The 20,921-nt window shown below is 39.1% G+C and overlaps 37 non-coding genes across 37 annotated transcripts; all 37 read right to left on the minus strand.

The window, feature by feature from the left end:
- Positions 1 to 24: 24 nt before the first annotated feature.
- Positions 25 to 97, minus strand: TRNAR-UCG (transfer RNA arginine (anticodon UCG)). The gene has a single exon. It is a non-coding gene; the product is annotated as a tRNA-Arg (tRNA).
- Positions 98 to 346: 249 nt separating this feature from the next.
- Positions 347 to 420, minus strand: TRNAR-ACG (transfer RNA arginine (anticodon ACG)). Its single transcript has one exon. It is a non-coding gene; the product is annotated as a tRNA-Arg (tRNA).
- A 91-nt stretch (positions 421 to 511) lies between these two features.
- Positions 512 to 584, minus strand: TRNAR-UCG (transfer RNA arginine (anticodon UCG)). The gene has a single exon. It is a non-coding gene; the product is annotated as a tRNA-Arg (tRNA).
- An 85-nt stretch (positions 585 to 669) lies between these two features.
- On the minus strand, positions 670 to 742 carry TRNAR-ACG (transfer RNA arginine (anticodon ACG)). The gene has a single exon. It is a non-coding gene; the product is annotated as a tRNA-Arg (tRNA).
- Positions 743 to 1,477: 735 nt separating this feature from the next.
- Positions 1,478 to 1,550, minus strand: TRNAR-GCG (transfer RNA arginine (anticodon GCG)). The gene has a single exon. It is a non-coding gene; the product is annotated as a tRNA-Arg (tRNA).
- Positions 1,551 to 2,285: 735 nt separating this feature from the next.
- Positions 2,286 to 2,358, minus strand: TRNAR-GCG (transfer RNA arginine (anticodon GCG)). The gene has a single exon. It is a non-coding gene; the product is annotated as a tRNA-Arg (tRNA).
- Positions 2,359 to 4,671: 2,313 nt separating this feature from the next.
- On the minus strand, positions 4,672 to 4,744 carry TRNAR-UCG (transfer RNA arginine (anticodon UCG)). Its single transcript has one exon. It is a non-coding gene; the product is annotated as a tRNA-Arg (tRNA).
- Positions 4,745 to 5,479: 735 nt separating this feature from the next.
- Positions 5,480 to 5,552, minus strand: TRNAR-UCG (transfer RNA arginine (anticodon UCG)). The gene has a single exon. It is a non-coding gene; the product is annotated as a tRNA-Arg (tRNA).
- Positions 5,553 to 6,122: 570 nt separating this feature from the next.
- On the minus strand, positions 6,123 to 6,196 carry TRNAR-ACG (transfer RNA arginine (anticodon ACG)). Its single transcript has one exon. It is a non-coding gene; the product is annotated as a tRNA-Arg (tRNA).
- A 255-nt stretch (positions 6,197 to 6,451) lies between these two features.
- Positions 6,452 to 6,524, minus strand: TRNAR-UCG (transfer RNA arginine (anticodon UCG)). The gene has a single exon. It is a non-coding gene; the product is annotated as a tRNA-Arg (tRNA).
- A 734-nt stretch (positions 6,525 to 7,258) lies between these two features.
- On the minus strand, positions 7,259 to 7,331 carry TRNAR-UCG (transfer RNA arginine (anticodon UCG)). Its single transcript has one exon. It is a non-coding gene; the product is annotated as a tRNA-Arg (tRNA).
- Positions 7,332 to 8,224: 893 nt separating this feature from the next.
- Positions 8,225 to 8,297, minus strand: TRNAR-GCG (transfer RNA arginine (anticodon GCG)). The gene has a single exon. It is a non-coding gene; the product is annotated as a tRNA-Arg (tRNA).
- Positions 8,298 to 8,874: 577 nt separating this feature from the next.
- TRNAR-UCG (transfer RNA arginine (anticodon UCG)) lies at positions 8,875 to 8,947 on the minus strand. Its single transcript has one exon. It is a non-coding gene; the product is annotated as a tRNA-Arg (tRNA).
- Positions 8,948 to 9,517: 570 nt separating this feature from the next.
- On the minus strand, positions 9,518 to 9,591 carry TRNAR-ACG (transfer RNA arginine (anticodon ACG)). Its single transcript has one exon. It is a non-coding gene; the product is annotated as a tRNA-Arg (tRNA).
- A 255-nt stretch (positions 9,592 to 9,846) lies between these two features.
- TRNAR-UCG (transfer RNA arginine (anticodon UCG)) lies at positions 9,847 to 9,919 on the minus strand. Its single transcript has one exon. It is a non-coding gene; the product is annotated as a tRNA-Arg (tRNA).
- Positions 9,920 to 10,653: 734 nt separating this feature from the next.
- On the minus strand, positions 10,654 to 10,726 carry TRNAR-UCG (transfer RNA arginine (anticodon UCG)). Its single transcript has one exon. It is a non-coding gene; the product is annotated as a tRNA-Arg (tRNA).
- Positions 10,727 to 11,620: 894 nt separating this feature from the next.
- TRNAR-GCG (transfer RNA arginine (anticodon GCG)) lies at positions 11,621 to 11,693 on the minus strand. The gene has a single exon. It is a non-coding gene; the product is annotated as a tRNA-Arg (tRNA).
- Positions 11,694 to 12,270: 577 nt separating this feature from the next.
- On the minus strand, positions 12,271 to 12,343 carry TRNAR-UCG (transfer RNA arginine (anticodon UCG)). Its single transcript has one exon. It is a non-coding gene; the product is annotated as a tRNA-Arg (tRNA).
- A 570-nt stretch (positions 12,344 to 12,913) lies between these two features.
- On the minus strand, positions 12,914 to 12,987 carry TRNAR-ACG (transfer RNA arginine (anticodon ACG)). The gene has a single exon. It is a non-coding gene; the product is annotated as a tRNA-Arg (tRNA).
- A 255-nt stretch (positions 12,988 to 13,242) lies between these two features.
- On the minus strand, positions 13,243 to 13,315 carry TRNAR-UCG (transfer RNA arginine (anticodon UCG)). Its single transcript has one exon. It is a non-coding gene; the product is annotated as a tRNA-Arg (tRNA).
- Positions 13,316 to 14,214: 899 nt separating this feature from the next.
- TRNAR-UCG (transfer RNA arginine (anticodon UCG)) lies at positions 14,215 to 14,287 on the minus strand. Its single transcript has one exon. It is a non-coding gene; the product is annotated as a tRNA-Arg (tRNA).
- A 249-nt stretch (positions 14,288 to 14,536) lies between these two features.
- On the minus strand, positions 14,537 to 14,609 carry TRNAR-UCG (transfer RNA arginine (anticodon UCG)). The gene has a single exon. It is a non-coding gene; the product is annotated as a tRNA-Arg (tRNA).
- Positions 14,610 to 15,021: 412 nt separating this feature from the next.
- TRNAR-UCG (transfer RNA arginine (anticodon UCG)) lies at positions 15,022 to 15,094 on the minus strand. Its single transcript has one exon. It is a non-coding gene; the product is annotated as a tRNA-Arg (tRNA).
- Positions 15,095 to 15,992: 898 nt separating this feature from the next.
- Positions 15,993 to 16,066, minus strand: TRNAL-AAG (transfer RNA leucine (anticodon AAG)). The gene has a single exon. It is a non-coding gene; the product is annotated as a tRNA-Leu (tRNA).
- A 255-nt stretch (positions 16,067 to 16,321) lies between these two features.
- On the minus strand, positions 16,322 to 16,394 carry TRNAR-UCG (transfer RNA arginine (anticodon UCG)). The gene has a single exon. It is a non-coding gene; the product is annotated as a tRNA-Arg (tRNA).
- Positions 16,395 to 16,479: 85 nt separating this feature from the next.
- On the minus strand, positions 16,480 to 16,552 carry TRNAR-ACG (transfer RNA arginine (anticodon ACG)). Its single transcript has one exon. It is a non-coding gene; the product is annotated as a tRNA-Arg (tRNA).
- A 740-nt stretch (positions 16,553 to 17,292) lies between these two features.
- Positions 17,293 to 17,366, minus strand: TRNAR-ACG (transfer RNA arginine (anticodon ACG)). Its single transcript has one exon. It is a non-coding gene; the product is annotated as a tRNA-Arg (tRNA).
- A 255-nt stretch (positions 17,367 to 17,621) lies between these two features.
- TRNAR-UCG (transfer RNA arginine (anticodon UCG)) lies at positions 17,622 to 17,694 on the minus strand. The gene has a single exon. It is a non-coding gene; the product is annotated as a tRNA-Arg (tRNA).
- Positions 17,695 to 17,779: 85 nt separating this feature from the next.
- TRNAR-ACG (transfer RNA arginine (anticodon ACG)) lies at positions 17,780 to 17,852 on the minus strand. The gene has a single exon. It is a non-coding gene; the product is annotated as a tRNA-Arg (tRNA).
- A 577-nt stretch (positions 17,853 to 18,429) lies between these two features.
- Positions 18,430 to 18,502, minus strand: TRNAR-ACG (transfer RNA arginine (anticodon ACG)). Its single transcript has one exon. It is a non-coding gene; the product is annotated as a tRNA-Arg (tRNA).
- A 740-nt stretch (positions 18,503 to 19,242) lies between these two features.
- TRNAR-ACG (transfer RNA arginine (anticodon ACG)) lies at positions 19,243 to 19,316 on the minus strand. Its single transcript has one exon. It is a non-coding gene; the product is annotated as a tRNA-Arg (tRNA).
- A 255-nt stretch (positions 19,317 to 19,571) lies between these two features.
- On the minus strand, positions 19,572 to 19,644 carry TRNAR-UCG (transfer RNA arginine (anticodon UCG)). Its single transcript has one exon. It is a non-coding gene; the product is annotated as a tRNA-Arg (tRNA).
- Positions 19,645 to 19,729: 85 nt separating this feature from the next.
- Positions 19,730 to 19,802, minus strand: TRNAR-ACG (transfer RNA arginine (anticodon ACG)). Its single transcript has one exon. It is a non-coding gene; the product is annotated as a tRNA-Arg (tRNA).
- A 91-nt stretch (positions 19,803 to 19,893) lies between these two features.
- TRNAR-UCG (transfer RNA arginine (anticodon UCG)) lies at positions 19,894 to 19,966 on the minus strand. The gene has a single exon. It is a non-coding gene; the product is annotated as a tRNA-Arg (tRNA).
- Positions 19,967 to 20,379: 413 nt separating this feature from the next.
- Positions 20,380 to 20,452, minus strand: TRNAR-UCG (transfer RNA arginine (anticodon UCG)). Its single transcript has one exon. It is a non-coding gene; the product is annotated as a tRNA-Arg (tRNA).
- Positions 20,453 to 20,537: 85 nt separating this feature from the next.
- On the minus strand, positions 20,538 to 20,610 carry TRNAR-ACG (transfer RNA arginine (anticodon ACG)). The gene has a single exon. It is a non-coding gene; the product is annotated as a tRNA-Arg (tRNA).
- Positions 20,611 to 20,701: 91 nt separating this feature from the next.
- TRNAR-UCG (transfer RNA arginine (anticodon UCG)) lies at positions 20,702 to 20,774 on the minus strand. The gene has a single exon. It is a non-coding gene; the product is annotated as a tRNA-Arg (tRNA).
- Between the last annotated feature and the right edge of the window lie 147 nt (positions 20,775 to 20,921).

A 20,921-nucleotide genomic window follows, 5' to 3' on the forward strand; every position in this document is an offset into this window, starting at 1 on the left:
AAAATCATCTTTAAATGTTAATACCGAGCTTGCTAGGACTCGAACCTGGAATCTTCTGCTTCGAAGGCAGAAGCGTTATCCATTACGCCACAAGCCCTTGCTTCGTTCTATCAAAAACTTTTCCAAACATTGTATTTATGCATTTTTATGACGCATAAAAGATCTTTAATTAAAATAAACACCGAGCTTGCCATGACTCGAACCTAGAATCTTTTGCTCCGTAGGCAGACGCGTTATCCATTGCGCCACAAACCCGTTGGAGGTTAATCCAAATGCTATTGGAGCATTGCAATATTATAAATTTCCCTTCCGTTGCATTCCAATAATCATCTTTAAATGTTAATACCGAGCTTTGCCAGGACTCGAACCTGGAACCTTCTGCTCCGTAGGCAGACGCGTTATCCATTGCGCCACAAGCCCGTTGGAGGTTGATCCAAATGCTATTGAAGCATTGCAATATTATAAATTTCCCTTCTGTTATATTCAAATAATCATCTTTAAATGTTAATACCGAGCTTGCCAGGACTCGAACCTGGAATCTTCTGCTTCGAAGGCAGACGCGTTATCCATTACGCCACAAGCCCCTGCTTTGTTCTATCAAAAACTTTTCCAAACATTGTATTTATGCATTTTTATGACGCATAAAAGATCTTTAATTAAAATAAACACCGAGCTTGCCAGGACTCGAACCTAGAATCTTTTGCTCCGTAGGCAGACGCGTTATCCATTGCGCCACAAGCCCGTTGGAGGTTTATTTAAATGCTATTGAAGCATTGCAATATTATAAATTTTCCTTCCGTTATATTCTAAAAATCATCTTTAAATGTTAATACCAAGCTTGCCGGGACTCGAACCTGGAATCTTTTGCTTCGAAGGCAGACGCGTTATCCATTACGCCACAAGCCCATGCTTCGTTCTATCAAAAACTTTTCCAAACATTGTATTTATGCATTTTTATGACGCATAAAAGATCTTTAATTAAAATAAACACCGAGCTTGCCATGACTCGAACCTAGAATCTTTTGCTCCGCAGGCAGACGCGTTATCCATTGCGCCACAAGCCCATTGGAGGTTAATCTAAATGCTATTGAAGCATTGCAATATTATAAATTTTCCTTCCGTTATATTCTAAAAATCATCTTTAAATGTTAATACCGAGCTTGCCGGGACTCGAACCTGGAATCTTCTGCTTCGAAGGCAGACGCGTTATCCATCAAGCCACAAGCCCTTGCTTCGTTCTATCAAAAACATTTCCAAACATTGTATTTATGCATTTTTATGACGCATAAAAGATCATTAATTTAAATAAACACCGAGCTTGCCAAGACTTTAACCTGGAATCTTCTGCTCCGTAGGCAGACGCGTTATCCATTGCGCCACAAGCCCCTTTGAGGTTAATCTAAATGCTATTGAAGCAATGCAATATTATAAATTTCCCTTCCGTTATATTCTAATAATCATCTTTAAATGTTAATACCGAGCTTGCCAGGACTCGAACCTGGAATCTTCTGCTTCGCAGGCAGACGCGTTATCCATTACGCCACAAGCCCTTGCTTCGTTCTATCAAAAACTTTTCCAAACATTGTATTTATGCATTTTTATGACGCATAAAAGATCTTTAATTAAAATAAACACCGAGCTTGCCAGGACTCGAACCTAGAACCTTTTGCTCCGTCGGCAGACGCGTTATCCATTGCTCCACAAGCCCGTTGGAGGTTTATTTAAATGCTATTGAAGCATTGCAATATTATAAATTTTCCTTCCGTTATATTCTAATAGTCATCTTTAAATGTTAATACCGAGCTTGCCAGGACTCTGAACTGGAATCTTCTGCTCCGTAGGCAGACGCGTTATCCATTGCGCCACAAGCCCATTGGAGGTTAATCTAAATGCTATTGAAGCATTGCAATATTATAAATTTTCCTTCCGTTATATTCTAAAAATCATCTTTAAATGTTAATACCGAGCTTGCCGGGACTCGAACCTGGAATCTTCTGCTTCGAAGGCAGACGCGTTATCCATCAAGCCACAAGCCCTTGCTTCGTTCTATCAAAAACATTTCCAAACATTGTATTTATGCATTTTTATGACGCATAAAAGATCATTAATTTAAATAAACACCGAGCTTGCCAAGACTTTAACCTGGAATCTTCTGCTCCGTAGGCAGACGCGTTATCCATTGCGCCACAAGCCCCTTTGAGGTTAATCTAAATGCTATTGAAGCAATGCAATATTATAAATTTCCCTTCCGTTATATTCTAATAATCATCTTTAAATGTTAATACCGAGCTTGCCAGGACTCGAACCTGGAATCTTCTGCTTCGCAGGCAGACGCGTTATCCATTACGCCACAAGCCCTTGCTTCGTTCTATCAAAAACTTTTCCAAACATTGTATTTATGCATTTTTATGACGCATAAAAGATCTTTAATTAAAATAAACACCGAGCTTGCCAGGACTCGAACCTAGAACCTTTTGCTCCGTCGGCAGACGCGTTATCCATTGCTCCACAAGCCCGTTGGAGGTTTATTTAAATGCTATTGAAGCATTGCAATATTATAAATTTTCCTTCCGTTATATTCTAATAGTCATCTTTCTGGGAGCACGGCAGTGCTCCCAGCCAAGTCGAGCACTGACATCCTTTTCTCGAAGCAACTCGTGGCTCTTTTAAGCCCACTGTAGCTTCGCTATGGGTATAGGTAAAAGTCTGAAATTTTGCTTGCCGCGAGGACTGTCAATTCTAGCTATAGTTTCCAAATTTCAAGATCCTACCCAATATACTTTTCGAAATATCGCAGGTGAAATTTACCTTATTTTGTCACTCACTCACTCACTCACCGATCATCAAAATTCTAAGGTACTTCTAGGGTAGATAGAAACTTAAAATTCAGGATTTAGTTTTCATTTATTTTATAAAGCACAGAAAAATTAAAACATCCCGAAATTTTTATAAAATTGTTCTTTAGTTCTTTATTTGAAAACTAGATGGCGCTGCCGTCTTTTTAACAGTAATAGTGTGTGTTCTTGATGAAAGGACGTAATGGGCCAAAGTTAACCGAAAGTTAAATATACAGGGTGTTTTTGAAAGGTCCATCACAAATTAAGGGTGATGTTTTTTGTGTCATTTTGAGTCGAAAATGTTCTATGACATTTTGCCGTCCGGGCCACGGTTTTCGAGTTATGATTTGAATATTTTAGGGATGACCCCTTCATTAAATTAGCGCTGTCTTTCAATTTCTTAATTAAATTTAAGGGGTCATCCGTAAATTACTCCAATCATAATTTGAAAACAGTGGCTCGGACGGAAAAATGCCATTGAACATTTTCGACTCAAAATGGCCCAATAAATACGCTCTTTCATTATTGATGGACTTTTCACAAACACCCTGTATATTAAAGCTAATAGGTGTAGTAATTTAAAAGAAAGTGTCGTAACTGATGCTACATTCTTATATTAGGATATCGCGTACAATCTATATTGCATATTCTCTGCGGGTCGAAAGGGGTAATTCAGCGTAAATATGGAGAAACGTTAGCGATTATATTGGTAAACGAAGTACCACGAGAGGGTCTTCTTTTAATATAACTACCGAAGTATAACGAGAGGGTCTACAAAAAGAAGTGAGATCCTATGAAAAACATTAACATGTACAAAAATGGGCCAAGCCTCGCTTCGTGCCCGCTCCGCCGTAAAACGTTCTGAGATCCCAAGTAGAGCCAAGTCTGCCTTTTGTTCTCATTCAATCGCCAATTGAACAATTATGTTATAAATTAAGTCCTTTTCCTAATTAATAACCAATATTCTTTGACTCTATCATTATTATACATCTTTGTTCGTATCAAAAATATCGTGACTTGGCAAACGCAGGTAATTACCTTATAAATGTGTACATAAGGTTATGTATAACTCACCTAATAAACATGTAAATAGGGTTATGCATAACTCACCATATAATTTGTACATAGGGTTGAGCATGACTCATCTTATAAACTTGTACATATCCCCTATACCATAAACGATTTAGTGAACATCCCTTCGATTATTTTAAAATCGGCAACGATTTAGTGACTTCCTTTTAATATTACTTACCTGCGATTGCCAAGTCACGATATTTTTGATACGAACAAAGATGTATAATAATGATAGAGTCAAAGAATATTGGTTATTAATTAGGAAAAGGACTTAATTTATAACATAATTGTTCAATTGGCGATTGAATGAGAACAAAAGGCAGACTTGGCTCTACTTGGGATCTCAGAACGTTTTACGGCGGAGCGGGCACGAAGCGAGGCTTGGCCCATTTTTGTACATGTTAATGTTTTTCATAGGATAAATGTTAATACCGAGCTTGCCAGGACTCTGAACTGGAATCTTCTGCTCCGTAGGCAGACGCGTTATCCATTGCGCCACAAGCCCGTTGGAGGTTAATCCAAATGCTATTGAAGCATTGCAATATTATAAATTTCCCTTCCGTTACATTCCAATAATCATCTTTAAATGTTAATACCGAGCTTCCCAGAACTCGAACCTTAAATCTTCTGCTCCGTAGGCAGACGCGTTATCCATTGCGCCACAAGCCCGTTGGAGGTTAATCTAAATGCTATTGAAGCATTGCAATATTATAAATTTCCCTTCCGTTATATACTAATAATCATCTTTAAATGATAATACCGAGCTTGCCAGGACTCAAACCTGGAATCTTCTGCTTCGAAGGCAGACGCGTTATCCATTACGCCACAAGCCCTTGCTTTGTTCTATCAAAAACTTTTCCAAACATTGTATTTATGCATTTTTATGACGCATAAAAGATCTTTAATTAAAATAAACACCGAGCTTGCCATGACTCGAACCTAGAATCTTTTGCTCCGTAGGCAGACGCGTTATCCATTGCGCCACAAGCCCGTTAAAGGTTAATCTAAATGCTATTGAAGCATTGCAATATTATAAATTTCCCTTCTGTTATATTCAAATAATCATCTTTAATGTTAATACCGAGCTAGCCGGGACTCGAACCAGGAATCTTATGCTTTGAAGGCAGACGCTTTATCCATTACGCCACAAGCCCTTGCTTCGTTCTATCAAAAACCTTTCCAAACATTGTATTTATGCATTTTTATGAGGCATAAAAGATCTTTAATTAAAATAAACACCGACCTTGCCATGACTCGAACCTAGAATCTTTTGCTCCGTAGGCAGACGCGTTATCCATTGCGCCACAAACCCGTTGGAGGTTAATCCAAATGCTATTGAAGCATTGCAATATTATAAATTTCCCTTCCGTTGCATTCCAATAATCATCTTTAAATGTTAATACCAAGCTTTGCCAGGACTCGAACCTGGAATCTTCTGCTCCGTAGGCAGACGCGTTATCCATTGCGCCACAAGCCCGTTGGAGGTTAATCTAAATGCTATTGAAGCATTGCAATATTATAAATTTCCCTTCCGTTATATACTAATAATCATCTTTAAATGATAATACCGAGCTTGCCAGGACTCAAACCTGGAATCTTCTGCTTCGAAGGCAGACGCGTTATCCATTACGCCACAAGCCCTTGCTTTGTTCTATCAAAAACTTTTCCAAACATTGTATTTATGCATTTTTATGACGCATAAAAGATCTTTAATTAAAATAAACACCGAGCTTGCCATGACTCGAACCTAGAATCTTTTGCTCCGTAGGCAGACGCGTTATCCATTGCGCCACAAGCCCGTTAAAGGTTAATCTAAATGCTATTGAAGCATTGCAATATTATAAATTTCCCTTCTGTTATATTCAAATAATCATCTTTAATGTTAATACCGAGCTAGCCGGGACTCGAACCAGGAATCTTATGCTTTGAAGGCAGACGCTTTATCCATTACGCCACAAGCCCTTGCTTCGTTCTATCAAAAACCTTTCCAAACATTGTATTTATGCATTTTTATGAGGCATAAAAGATCTTTAATTAAAATAAACACCGACCTTGCCATGACTCGAACCTAGAATCTTTTGCTCCGTAGGCAGACGCGTTATCCATTGCGCCACAAACCCGTTGGAGGTTAATCCAAATGCTATTGAAGCATTGCAATATTATAAATTTCCCTTCCGTTGCATTCCAATAATCATCTTTAAATGTTAATACCAAGCTTTGCCAGGACTCGAACCTGGAACCTTCTGCTCCGTAGGCAGACGCGTTATCCATTGCGCCACAAGCCCGTTGGAGGTTGATCCAAATGCTATTGAAGCATTGCAATATTATAAATTTCCCTTCCGTTACATTCCAATAATCATCTTTAAATGTTAATACCGAGCTTCCCAGAACTCGAACCTTAAATCTTCTGCTCCGTAGGCAGACGCGTTATCCATTGCGCCACAAGCCCGTTGGAGGTTAATCTAAATGCTATTGAAGCATTGCAATATTATAAATTTCCCTTCCGTTATATACTAATAATCATCTTTAAATGATAATACCGAGCTTGCCAGGACTCAAACCTGGAATCTTCTGCTTCGAAGGCAGACGCGTTATACATTACGCCACAAGCCCTTGCTTTGTTCTATCAAAAACTTTTCCAAACATTGTATTTATGCATTTTTATGACGCATAAAAGATCTTCAATTAAAATAAACACCGAGCTTGCCATGACTCGAACCTAGAATCTTTTGCTCCGTAGGCAGACGCGTTATCCATTGCGCCACAAGCCCGTTAAAGGTTATTCTAAATGCTATTGAAGCATTGCAATATTATAAATTTCCCTTCTGTTATATTCAAATAATCATCTTTAATGTTAATACCGAGCTAGCCGGGACTCGAACCAGGAATCTTATGCTTTGAAGGCAGACGCTTTATCCATTACGCCACAAGCCCTTGCTTCGTTCTATCAAAAACCTTTCCAAACATTGTATTTATGCATTTTTATGAGGCATAAAAGATCTTTAATTAAAATAAACACCGACCTTGCCATGACTCGAACCTAGAATCTTTTGCTCCGTAGGCAGACGCTTTATGCATTGCGCCACAAGCCCGTTAAAGGTTAATCTAAATGCTGTTGAAGCATTGCAATATTATAAATTTCCCTTCCGTTATATTCTAAAAATCATCTTTAAATGTTAATACCGAGCTTGCTAGGACTCGAACCTTAAATCTTCTGCTCCGTAGGCAGACGCGTTATCCATTGCGCCACAAGCCCGTTTGAGGTTAATCTAAATGCTATTGAAGCATTGCAATATTATAAATTTCCCTTCCGTTATATTCTAAAAATCATCTTTAAATGTTAATACCGAGCTTGCTAGGACTCGAACCTGGAATCTTCTGCTTCGAAGGCAGAAGCGTTATCCATTACGCCACAAGCCCCTGCTTCGTTCTATCAAAAACTTTTCCAAACATTGTATTTATGCATTTTTATGACGCATAAAAGATCTTTAATTAAAATAAACACCGAGCTTGCCATGACTCGAACCTAGAATCTTTTGCTCCGTAGGCAGACGCGTTATCCATTGCGCCACAAACCCGTTGGAGGTTTATTTAAATGCTATTGAAGCATTGCAATATTATAAATTTTCCTTCCGTTATATTCTAAAAATCATCTTTAAATGTTAATACCAAGCTTGCCGGGACTCGAACCTGGAATCTTTTGCTTTGAAGGCAGACGCGTTATCCATTACGCCACAAGCCCATGCTTCGTTCTATCAAAAACTTTTCCAAACATTGTATTTATGCATTTTTATGACGCATAAAAGATCTTTAATTAAAATAAACACCGAGCTTGCCATGACTCGAACCTAGAATCTTTTGCTCCGCAGGCAGACGCGTTATCCATTGCGCCACAAGCCCATTGGAGGTCAATCTAAATGCTATTGAAGCATTGCAATATTATAAATTTTCCTTCCGTTATATTCTAAAAATCATCTTTAAATGTTAATACCGAGCTTGCCGGGACTCGAACCTGGAATCTTCTGCTTCGAAGGCAGACGCGTTATCCATCAAGCCACAAGCCCCTGCTTCGTTCTATCAAAAACTTTTCCAAACATTGTATTTATGCATTTTTATGACGCATAAAAGATCTTTAATTAAAATAAACACCGAGCTTGCCAAGACTTTAACCTGGAATCTTCTGCTCCGTAGGCAGACGCGTTATCCATTGCGCCACAAGCCCCTTTGAGGTTAATCTAAATGCTATTGAAGCAATGCAATATTATAAATTTCCCTTCCGTTATATTCTAATAATCATCTTTAAATGTTAATACCGAGCTTGCCAGGACTCGAACCTGGTATCTTCTGCTTCGCAGGCAGACGCGTTATCCATTACGCCACAAGCCCTTGCTTCGTTCTATCAAAAACTTTTCCAAACATTGTATTTATGCATTTTTATGACGCATAAAAGATCTTTAATTAAAATAAACACCGAGCTTGCCAGGACTCGAACATAGAACCTTTTGCTACGTCGGCAGACGCGTTATCCATTGCTCCACAAGCCCGTTGGAGGTTTATTTAAATGCTATTGAAGCATTGCAATATTATAAATTTTCCTTCCGTTATATTCTAATAGTCATCTTTAAATGTTAATACCGAGCTTGCCAGGACTCTGAACTGGAATCTTCTGCTCCGTAGGCAGACGCGTTATCCATTGCGCCACAAGCCCGTTGGAGGTTAATCCAAATGCTATTGAAGCATTGCAATATTATAAATTTCCCTTCCGTTACATTCCAATAATCATCTTTAAATGTTAATACCGAGCTTCCCAGAACTCGAACCTTAAATCTTCTGCTCCGTAGGCAGACGCGTTATCCATTGCGCCACAAGCCCGTTGGAGGTTAATCTAAATGCTATTGAAGCATTGCAATATTATAAATTTCCCTTCCGTTATATACTAATAATCATCTTTAAATGATAATACCGAGCTTGCCAGGACTCAAACCTGGAATCTTCTGCTTCGAAGGCAGACGCGTTATCCATTACGCCACAAGCCCTTGCTTTGTTCTATCAAAAACTTTTCCAAACATTGTATTTATGCATTTTTATGACGCATAAAAGATCTTTAATTAAAATAAACACCGAGCTTGCCATGACTCGAACCTAGAATCTTTTGCTCCGTAGGCAGACGCGTTATCCATTGCGCCACAAGCCCGTTAAAGGTTAATCTAAATGCTATTGAAGCATTGCAATATTATAAATTTCCCTTCTGTTATATTCAAATAATCATCTTTAATGTTAATACCGAGCTAGCCGGGACTCGAACCAGGAATCTTATGCTTTGAAGGCAGACGCTTTATCCATTACGCCACAAGCCCTTGCTTCGTTCTATCAAAAACCTTTACAAACATTGTATTTATGCATTTTTATGAGGCATAAAAGATCTTTAATTAAAATAAACACCGACCTTGCCATGACTCGAACCTAGAATCTTTTGCTCCGTAGGCAGACGCGTTATCCATTGCGCCACAAACCCGTTGGAGGTTAATCCAAATGCTATTGAAGCATTGCAATATTATAAATTTCCCTTCCGTTGCATTCCAATAATCATCTTTAAATGTTAATACCGAGCTTTGCCAGGACTCGAACCTGGAACCTTCTGCTCCGTAGGCAGACGCGTTATCCATTGCGCCACAAGCCCGTTGGAGGTTGATCCAAATGCTATTGAAGCATTGCAATATTATAAATTTCCCTTCCGTTACATTCCAATAATCATCTTTAAATGTTAATACCGAGCTTCCCAGAACTCGAACCTTAAATCTTCTGCTCCGTAGGCAGACGCGTTATCCATTGCGCCACAAGCCCGTTGGAGGTTAATCTAAATGCTATTGAAGCATTGCAATATTATAAATTTCCCTTCCGTTATATACTAATAATCATCTTTAAATGATAATACCGAGCTTGCCAGGACTCAAACCTGGAATCTTCTGCTTCGAAGGCAGACGCGTTATACATTACGCCACAAGCCCTTGCTTTGTTCTATCAAAAACTTTTCCAAACATTGTATTTATGCATTTTTATGACGCATAAAAGATCTTCAATTAAAATAAACACCGAGCTTGCCATGACTCGAACCTAGAATCTTTTGCTCCGTAGGCAGACGCGTTATCCATTGCGCCACAAGCCCGTTAAAGGTTATTCTAAATGCTATTGAAGCATTGCAATATTATAAATTTCCCTTCTGTTATATTCAAATAATCATCTTTAATGTTAATACCGAGCTAGCCGGGACTCGAACCAGGAATCTTATGCTTTGAAGGCAGACGCTTTATCCATTACGCCACAAGCCCTTGCTTCGTTCTATCAAAAACCTTTCCAAACATTGTATTTATGCATTTTTATGAGGCATAAAAGATCTTTAATTAAAATAAACACCGACCTTGCCATGACTCGAACCTAGAATCTTTTGCTCCGTAGGCAGACGCTTTATGCATTGCGCCACAAGCCCGTTAAAGGTTAATCTAAATGCTGTTGAAGCATTGCAATATTATAAATTTCCCTTCCGTTATATTCTAAAAATCATCTTTAAATGTTAATACCGAGCTTGCTAGGACTCGAACCTTAAATCTTCTGCTCCGTAGGCAGACGCGTTATCCATTGCGCCACAAGCCCGTTTGAGGTTAATCTAAATGCTATTGAAGCATTGCAATATTATAAATTTCCCTTCCGTTATATTCTAAAAATCATCTTTAAATGTTAATACCGAGCTTGCTAGGACTCGAACCTGGAATCTTCTGCTTCGAAGGCAGAAGCGTTATCCATTACGCCACAAGCCCCTGCTTCGTTCTATCAAAAACTTTTCCAAACATTGTATTTATGCATTTTTATGACGCATAAAAGATCTTTAATTAAAATAAACACCGAGCTTGCCATGACTCGAACCTAGAATCTTTTGCTCCGTAGGCAGACGCGTTATCCATTGCGCCACAAACCCGTTGGAGGTTTATTTAAATGCTATTGAAGCATTGCAATATTATAAATTTTCCTTCCGTTATATTCTAAAAATCATCTTTAAATGTTAATACCAAGCTTGCCGGGACTCGAACCTGGAATCTTTTGCTTTGAAGGCAGACGCGTTATCCATTACGCCACAAGCCCATGCTTCGTTCTATCAAAAACTTTTCCAAACATTGTATTTATGCATTTTTATGAATGCATAAAAGATCTTTAATTAAAATAAACACCGAGCTTGCCATGACTCGAACCTAGAATCTTTTGCTCCGCAGGCAGACGCGTTATCCATTGCGCCACAAGCCCATTGGAGGTCAATCTAAATGCTATTGAAGCATTGCAATATTATAAATTTTCCTTCCGTTATATTCTAAAAATCATCTTTAAATGTTAATACCGAGCTTGCCGGGACTCGAACCTGGAATCTTCTGCTTCGAAGGCAGACGCGTTATCCATCAAGCCACAAGCCCCTGCTTCGTTCTATCAAAAACTTTTCCAAACATTGTATTTATGCATTTTTATGACGCATAAAAGATCTTTAATTAAAATAAACACCGAGCTTGCCAAGACTTTAACCTGGAATCTTCTGCTCCGTAGGCAGACGCGTTATCCATTGCGCCACAAGCCCCTTTGAGGTTAATCTAAATGCTATTGAAGCAATGCAATATTATAAATTTCCCTTCCGTTATATTCTAATAATCATCTTTAAATGTTAATACCGAGCTTGCCAGGACTCGAACCTGGTATCTTCTGCTTCGCAGGCAGACGCGTTATCCATTACGCCACAAGCCCTTGCTTCGTTCTATCAAAAACTTTTCCAAACATTGTATTTATGCATTTTTATGACGCATAAAAGATCTTTAATTAAAATAAACACCGAGCTTGCCAGGACTCGAACATAGAACCTTTTGCTACGTCGGCAGACGCGTTATCCATTGCTCCACAAGCCCGTTGGAGGTTTATTTAAATGCTATTGAAGCATTGCAATATTATAAATTTTCCTTCCGTTATATTCTAATAGTCATCTTTAAATGTTAATACCGAGCTTGCCAGGACTCTGAACTGGAATCTTCTGCTCCGTAGGCAGACGCGTTATCCATTGCGCCACAAGCCCGTTGGAGGTTAATCCAAATGCTATTGAAGCATTGCAATATTATAAATTTCCCTTCCGTTACATTCCAATAATCATCTTTAAATGTTAATACCGAGCTTCCCAGAACTCGAACCTTAAATCTTCTGCTCCGTAGGCAGACGCGTTATCCATTGCGCCACAAGCCCGTTGGAGGTTAATCTAAATGCTATTGAAGCATTGCAATATTATAAATTTCCCTTCCGTTATATACTAATAATCATCTTTAAATGATAATACCGAGCTTGCCAGGACTCAAACCTGGAATCTTCTGCTTCGAAGGCAGACGCGTTATCCATTACGCCACAAGCCCTTGCTTTGTTCTATCAAAAACTTTTCCAAACATTGTATTTATGCATTTTTATGACGCATAAAAGATCTTTAATTAAAATAAACACCGAGCTTGCCATGACTCGAACCTAGAATCTTTTGCTCCGTAGGCAGACGCGTTATCCATTGCGCCACAAGCCCGTTAAAGGTTAATCTAAATGCTATTGAAGCATTGCAATATTATAAATTTCCCTTCTGTTATATTCAAATAATCATCTTTAATGTTAATACCGAGCTAGCCGGGACTCGAACCAGGAATCTTATGCTTTGAAGGCAGACGCTTTATCCATTACGCCACAAGCCCTTGCTTCGTTCTATCAAAAACCTTTACAAACATTGTATTTATGCATTTTTATGAGGCATAAAAGATCTTTAATTAAAATAAACACCGACCTTGCCATGACTCGAACCTAGAATCTTTTGCTCCGTAGGCAGACGCGTTATCCATTGCGCCACAAACCCGTTGGAGGTTAATCCAAATGCTATTGAAGCATTGCAATATTATAAATTTCCCTTCCGTTGCATTCCAATAATCATCTTTAAATGTTAATACCGAGCTTTGCCAGGACTCGAACCTGGAACCTTCTGCTCCGTAGGCAGACGCGTTATCCATTGCGCCACAAGCCCGTTGGAGGCTAATCCAAATGCTATTGAAGCATTGCAATATTATAAATTTCCCTTCCGTTACATTCCAATAATCATCTTTAAATGTTAATACCGAGCTTGCCAGGACTCGAACCTTAAATCTTCTGCTCCGTAGGCAGACGCGTTATCCATTGCGCCACAAGCCCGTTTGAGGTTAATCTAAATGCTATTGAAGCACTGCAATATTATAAATTTCCCTTCCGTTATTTTCTAAAAATCATCTTTAAATGTTAATACCGAGCTTGCCAGGACTCGAACCTGGAATCTTCTGCTTCGAAGGCAGAAGCGTTATCCATTACGCCACAAGCCCCTGCTTCGTTCTATCAAAAACTTTTCCAAACATTGTACTTATGCATTTTTATGACGCATAAAAGATCTTTAATTAAAATAAACACCGAGCTTGCCATGACTCGAACCTAGAATCTTTTGCTCCGCAGGCAGACGCGTTATCCATTGCGCCACAAGCCCATTGGAGGTTAATCTAAATGCTATTGAAGCATTGCAATATTATAAATTTTCCTTCCGTTATATTCTAAAAATCATCTTTAAATGTTAATACCGAGCTTGCCGAAACTCGAACCTGGAATCTTCTGCTTCGAAGGCAGACGCGTTATCCATTAAGCCACAAGCCCTTGCTTCGTTCTATCAAAAACATTTCCAAACATTGTATTTATGCATTTTTATGACGCATAGAAGATCATTAATTTAAATAAACACCGAGCTTGCCAAGACTTTAACCTGGAATCTTCTGCTCCGTAGGCAGACGCGTTATCCATTGCGCCACAAGCCCCTTTGAGGTTAATCCAAATGCTATTGAAGCATTGCAATATTATAAATTTCCCTTCCGTTACATTCCAATAATCATCTTTAAATGTTAATACCGAGCTTGCCAGGACTCGAACCTTAAATCTTCTGCTCCGTAGGCAGACGCGTTATCCATTGCGCCACAAGCCCGTTGGAGGTCAATCTAAATGCTATTGAAGCATTGCAATATTATAAATTTCCCTTCCGCTATATTCTAATAATCATCTTTAAATGTTAATACCGAGCTTGCCAGGACTCGAACCTAGAATCTTCTGCTCCGTAGGCAGACGCGTTATGCACATCGCCACAAGCCTGATGGAGGTTAATCTAGATGCTATTGAAGCATTGCAATATTATAAACCTCCCTTCCGTTATATTCTAATAACCATCTTTAAATGTTAATACCGAGCTTGCCAGGACTCGAACCTGGAATCTTCTGCTTCGAAGGCAGACGCGTTATCCATTACGCCACAAGCCCTTGCTTCGTTCTATCAAAAACTTTTCCAAACATTGAATTTATGCATTTTTATGACGCATAAAAGATCTTTAATTAAAATAAACACCAAGCTTGCCAGGACTCGAACCTTAAATCTTCTCCTTCGTAGGCAGACGCGTTATCCATTGCGCCACAAGCCCGTTGGAGGTTAATCTAAATGCTATTGAAGCATTGCAATATTATAAATTTCCCTTCTGTTATATTCTAATAATCATCTTTAAATGTTAATACCGAGCTTGCCAGGACTCGAACCTGGAATCTTCTGCTTCGAAGGCAGACGCGTTATCCATTACGCCACAAGCCCTTGCTTCGTTTCATCAAAAAACTTTCCAAACATTGTATTTATGCATTTTTATGACGCATAAAGATCTTTAATTAAAATAAACACCGAGCTTGCCAGGACTCAAACCTGGAATCTTCTGCTCCGTTGGCAGACGCGTTATCCATTGCGCCACAAGCCCGTTGGAGGTCAATCTAAATGCTATTGAAGCATTGCAATATTATAAATTTCCCTTCCGCTATATTCTAATAATCATCTTTAAATGTTAATACCGAGCTTGCCAGGACTCGAACCTAGAATCTTCTGCTCCGTAGGCAGACGCGTTATGCACATCGCCACAAGCCTGATGGAGGTTAATCTAGATGCTATTGAAGCATTGCAATATTATAAACCTCCCTTCCGTTATATTCTAATAACCATCTTTAAATGTTAATACCGAGCTTGCCAGGACTCGAACCTGGAATCTTCTGCTTCGAAGGCAGACGCGTTATCCATTACGCCAAAAGCCCATGCTTCGTTCTATCAAAAACTTTTCCAAACATTGTATTTATGTATTTTTATGACGCATAAAGATCTTTAATTAAAATAAACACCGAGCTTGCCAGAACTCGAACCTAGAATCTTTTGCTCCGTAGGCAGACGCGTTATCCATTGCGCCACAAGGCCGTTGGAGGTTTAGCTAAATGCTATTGAAGCATTGCAATATTATAAATTTCCCTTCCGTTATATTCTAATAATCATCTTTAAATGTTAATACCGAGCTTGCCAGAACTCGAACCTAGAATCTTTTGCTCCGTAGGCAGACGCGTTATCCATTGCGCCACAAGGCCGTTGGAGGTTTAGCTAAATGCTATTGAAGCATTGCAATATTATAAATTTCCCTTCCGTTATATTCTAATAATCATCTTTAAATGTTAATACCGAGCTCGCCAGGACTCGAACCTGGAATCTTCTGCTCCGTAGTCGGACGCGTTATTCATTGCTTCACACGCCCTTTGGAGGTTAATCTAAATGCTATTGAAGCATTGCAATATTATATATTTCCCTTCTGTTATATTCTAATAATCATCTTTAAATGTTAATACCGAGCTTGCCAGGACTCGAACCTGGAATCTTCTGCTTCGAAGGCAGAGGTCTTATCCATTACGCCACAAGCCCTTGCTTCGTTCTATCAAAAACTTTTCCAAACATTGTAGTTATGCATTTTTATGACGCATAAAAGATCTTTAATTAAAATAAACACCGAGCTTGCCAGGACTCCAACCTAGAATCTTTTGCTCCGTAGGCAGACGCGTTATCCATTGCGCCAAAAGCCCGTTGGAGGTTAATCTAATGCTATTGAAGCATTGCAATATTATAAATTTTCCTTTCCGTTATATTCTAATAATCATCTTTAAATATTAATACCGAGCTTTGCCAGGACTCGAACCTGGAACCTTCTGCTCCTTAGGCAGACGCGTTATCCATTGCGCCACAAGCCCGTTGGAGGTTAATCCAAATGCTATTGAAGCATTGCAATATTATAAATTTCCCTTCCGTTACATTCCAATAATCATCTTTAAATGTTAATACCGAGCTTGCCAGGACTCGAACCTTAAATCTTCTGCTCCGTAGGCAGACGCGTTATCCATTGCGCCACAAGCCCGTTTGAGGTTAATCTAAATGCTATTGAAGGATTGCAATATTATAAATTTCCCTTCCGTTATATTCTAAAATTCATCTTTAAATGTTAATACCGAGCTTGCCAGGACTAGAACCTGGAATCTTCTGCTTCGAAGGCAGACGCGTTATCCATTACGCCACAAGCCCTTGCTTCGTTCTATCAAAAACGTTTCCAAACATTGTATTTATGCATTTTTATGACGCATAAAAGATCTTTAATTAAAATAAACACCGAGCTTGCCAGGACTCGAACCTAGAATCTTTTGCTCCGTAGGCAGACGCGTTATCCATTGCGCCACAAGCCCGTTGGAGGTTTATTTAAATGCTATTGAAGCATTGCAATATTATAAATTTTCCTTCCGTTATATTCTAAAAATCATCTTTAAATGTTAATACCGAGCTTGCCAGAACTCGAACCTAGAATCTTTTGCTCCGTAGGCAGACGCGTTATCCATTGCGCCACAAGGCCGTTGGAGGTTTAGCTAAATGCTATTGAAGCATTGCAATATTATAAATTTCCCTTCCGTTATATTCTAATAATCATCTTTAAATGTTAATACCGAGCTCGCCAGGACTCGAACCTGGAATCTTCTGCTCCGTAGTCGGACGCGTTATTCATTGCTTCACACGCCCTTTGGAGGTTAATCTAAATGCTATTGAAGCATTGCAATATTATATATTTCCCTTCTGTTATATTCTAATAATCATCTTTAAATGTTAATACCGAGCTTGCCAGGACTCGAACCTGGAATCTTCTGCTTCGAAGGCAGAGGTCTTATCCATTACGCCACAAGCCCTTGCTTCGTTCTATCAAAAACTTTTCCAAACATTGTAGTTATGCATTTTTATGACGCATAAAAGATCTTTAATTAAAATAAACACCGAGCTTGCCAGGACTCCAACCTAGAATCTTTTGCTCCGTAGGCAGACGCGTTATCCATTGCGCCAAAAGCCCGTTGGAGGTTAATCTAATGCTATTGAAGCATTGCAATATTATAAATTTCCTTTCCGTTATATTCTAATAATCATCTTTAAATGTTAATACCGAGCTTTGCCAGGACTCGAACCTGGAACCTTCTGCTCCGTAGGCAGACGCGTTATCCATTGCGCCACAAGCCCGTTGGAGGTTAATCCAAATGCTATTGAAGCATTGCAATATTATAAATTTCCCTTCCGTTACATTCCAATAATCATCTTTAAATGTTAATACCGAGCTTGCCAGGACTCGAACCTTAAATCTTCTGCTCCGTAGGCAGACGCGTTATCCATTGCGCCACAAGCCCGTTTGAGGTTAATCTAAATGCTATTGAAGGATTGCAATATTATAAATTTCCCTTCCGTTATATTCTAAAAATCATCTTTAAATGTTAATACCGAGCTTGCCAGGACTCGAACCTGGAATCTTCTGCTTCGAAGGCAGACGCGTTATCCATTACGCCACAAGCCCTTGCTTCGTTCTATCAAAAACTTTTCCAAACATTGTATTTATGCATTTTTATGACGCATAAAAGATCTTTAATTAAAATAAACACCGAGCTTGCCAGGACTCGAACCTAGAATCTTTTGCTCCGTAGGCAGACGCGTTATCCATTGCGCCACAAGCCCGTTGGAGGTTTATTTAAATGCTATTGAAGCATTGCAATATTATAAATTTTCCTTCCGTTATATTCTAAAAATCATCTTTAAATGTTAATACCGAGCTTGCCAGAACTCGAACCTAGAATCTTTTGCTCCGTAGGCAGACGCGTTATCCATTGCGCCACAAGGCCGTTGGAGGTTTAGCTAAATGCTATTGAAGCATTGCAATATTATAAATTTCCCTTCCGTTATATTCTAATAATCATCTTTAAATGTTAATACCGAGCTCGCCAGGACTCGAACCTGGAATCTTCTGCTCCGTAGTCGGACGCGTTATTCATTGCTTCACACGCCCTTTGGAGGTTAATCTAAATGCTATTGAAGCATTGCAATATTATATATTTCCCTTCTGTTATATTCTAATAATCATCTTTAAATGTTAATACCGAGCTTGCCAGGACTCGAACCTGGAATCTTCTGCTTCGAAGGCAGAGGTCTTATCCATTACGCCACAAGCCCTTGCTTCGTTCTATCAAAAACTTTTCCAAACATTGTAGTTATGCATTTTTATGACGCATAAAAGATCTTTAATTAAAATAAACACCGAGCTTGCCAGGACTCGAACCTAGAATCTTTTGCTCCGTAGGCAGACGCGTTATCCATTGCGCCACAAGCCCGTTGGAGGTTTATTTAAATGCTATTGAAGCATTGCAATATTATAAATTTTCCTTCCGTTATATTCTAAAAATCATCTTTAAATGTTAATACCGAGCTTGCCAGAACTCGAACCTAGAATCTTTTGCTCCGTAGGCAGACGCGTTATCCATTGCGCCACAAGGCCGTTGGAGGTTTAGCTAAATGCTATTGAAGCATTGCAATATTATAAATTTCCCTTCCGTTATATTCTAATAATCATCTTTAAATGTTAATACCGAGCTCGCCAGGACTCGAACCTGGAATCTTCTGCTCCGTAGTCGGACGCGTTATTCATTGCTTCACACGCCCTTTGGAGGTTAATCTAAATGCTATTGAAGCATTGCAATATTATATATTTCCCTTCTGTTATATTCTAATAATCATCTTTAAATGTTAATACCGAGCTTGCCAGGACTCGAACCTGGAATCTTCTGCTTCGAAGGCAGAGGTCTTATCCATTACGCCACAAGCCCTTGCTTCGTTCTATCAAAAACTTTTCCAAACATTGTAGTTATGCATTTTTATGACGCATAAAAGATCTTTAATTAAAATAAACACCGAGCTTGCCAGGACTCCAACCTAGAATCTTTTGCTCCGTAGGCAGACGCGTTATCCATTGCGCCAAAAGCCCGTTGGAGGTTAATCTAATGCTATTGAAGCATTGCAATATTATAAATTTCCTTTCCGTTATATTCTAATAATCATCTTTAAATGTTAATACCGAGCCTTGCCAGGACTCGAACCTGGAACCTTCTGCTCCGTAGGCAGACGCGTTATCCATTGCGCCACAAGCCCGTTGGAGGTTTTTCCAAATGCTATTGAAGCATTGCAATATTATAAATTTCCCTTCCGTTACATTCCAATAATCATCTTTAAATGTTAATACCGAGCTTGCCAGGACTCGAACCTTAAATCTTCTGCTCCGTAGGCAGACGCGTTATCCATTGCGCCACAAGCCCGTTTGAGGTTAATCTAAATGCTATTGAAGCATTGCAATATTATAAATTTCCCTTCCGTTATATTCTAAAAATCATCTTTAAATGTTAATACCGAGCTTGCCAGGACTCGAACCTGGAATCTTCTGCTTCGAAGGCAGACGCGTTATCCATTACGCCACAAGCCCTTGCTTCGTTCTATCAAAAACTTTTCCAAACATTGTATTTATGCATTTTTATGACGCATAAAAGATCTTTAATTAAAATAAACACCGAGCTTGCCAGGACTCGAACCTAGAATCTTTTGCTCCGTAGGCAGACGCGTTATCCATTACGCCACAAGCCCGTTGGAGGTTTATTTAAATGCCATTGAAGCATTGCAATATTATAAATTTTCCTTCCGTTATATTCTAAAAATCATCTTTAAATGTTAATACCGAGCTTGCCAGGACTCGAACCTGGAATCTTTTGCTTCGAAGGCAGACGCGTTATCCATTACGCCACAAGCCCATGCTTCGTTCTATCAAAAACTTTTCCAAACATTGTATTTATGCATTTTTATGACGCATAAAAGATCTTTAATTAAAATAAACACCGAGCTTGCCAGGACTCCAACCTAGAATCTTTTGCTCCGTAGGCAGACGCGTTATCCATTGCGCCACAAGCCCGTTTGAGGTTAATCTAAATGCTATTGAAGCATTGCAATATTATAAATTTCCCTTCCGTTACATTCCAATAATCATCTTTAAATGTTAATACCGAGCTTGCCAGGACTCGAACCTTAAATCTTCTGCTCCGTAGGCAGACGCGTTATCCATTGCGCCACAAGCCCGTTTGAGGTTAATCTAAATGCTATTGAAGCATTGCAATATTATAAATTTCCCTTCCGTTATATTCTAAAAATCATCTTTAAATGTTAATACCGAGCTTGCCAGGACTCGAACCTGGAATCTTCTGCTTCGAAGGCAGACGCTTTATCCATTAAGCCACAAGCCCTTGCTTCGTTCTATCAAAAACATTTCCAAACATTGTATTTATGCATTTTTATGACGCATAAAAGATCATTAATTTAAATAAACACCGAGCTTGCCAAGACTCGAACCTGGAATCTTCTGCTCCGTAGGCAGACGCGTTATCCATTGCGCCACAAGCCCGCTGGAGGTTAATCTAAATGCTATTGAATCATTGCAATATTATAAATTTCCCTTCCGTTACATTCCAATAATCATCTTTAAATGTTAATACCGAGCTTGCCAGGACTCGAACATGGAATCTTCTGCTTCGAAGGCAGACGCGTTATCCATTGCGCCACAAGCCCGTTGGAAGTTAATCCAAATGCAATTGAAGCATTGCAATATTATAAATTTCCCTTCCGTTTCATTCCAATAATCATCTTTAAATATTACTACCGAGCTTCCCAGAACTCGAACCTTAAATCTTCTGCTCCGTAGGCAGACGCGTTATC

Source organism: Phalangium opilio, unplaced genomic scaffold, assembly GCF_054372755.1.
Source record: "Phalangium opilio isolate 3A_F unplaced genomic scaffold, DU_Popi_V2 ptg000098l_1, whole genome shotgun sequence".
NCBI classification, from domain to species: domain Eukaryota; kingdom Metazoa; phylum Arthropoda; class Arachnida; order Opiliones; family Phalangiidae; genus Phalangium; species Phalangium opilio.